Source organism: Alligator sinensis, unplaced genomic scaffold, assembly GCF_000455745.1.
Source record: "Alligator sinensis unplaced genomic scaffold, ASM45574v1 scaffold216_1, whole genome shotgun sequence".
In the NCBI taxonomy this organism is placed as follows: Eukaryota; Metazoa; Chordata; order Crocodylia; family Alligatoridae; genus Alligator; species Alligator sinensis.
In genome coordinates this window covers 118,172-118,584 of record NW_005841868.1, presented here as the reverse complement: position 1 = coordinate 118,584, position 413 = coordinate 118,172, and the positions used below count along the sequence as shown (strand labels likewise).

At 53.0% G+C, this 413-nt stretch overlaps 1 protein-coding gene across 1 annotated transcript in view; it reads left to right on the top strand.

Moving 5' to 3' along the window:
- The window catches only part of FBXW8 (F-box and WD repeat domain containing 8), an 87,037-nt gene that overhangs the window by 62,520 nt on the left and 24,104 nt on the right, over window positions 1-413 (top strand).

The following is a 413-nucleotide window of genomic DNA, read 5'->3' as shown; positions in this document are numbered from 1 at the left end:
GGATAACCTGGAGAGGGTCCAGAGAAGGGCCACTCGTATGGTTAAGGGCTTGCAGACCAAGCCCTACGAGGAGAGACTAGAGAACCTGGACCTTTTCAGCCTCCGCAAGAGAAGGTTGAGAGGCGACCTTGTGGCTGCCTATAAGTTCATCACGGGGGCACAGAAGGGAATTGGTGAGGTTTTATTCACCAAGGCGCCCCCGGGGGTTACAAGAAATAATGGCCACAAGCTAGCAGAGAGCAGATTTAGACTGGACATTAGGAAGAACTTCTTCACAGTTCGAGTGGCCAAGGTCTGGAACGGGCTCCCAAGGGAGGTGGTCTTCTCCCCTACCCTGGGGGTCTTCAAGAGGAGGTTAGATAAGCATCTAGCTGGGGTCATCTAGACCCAGCAATCTTTCATTCCTATGCAGG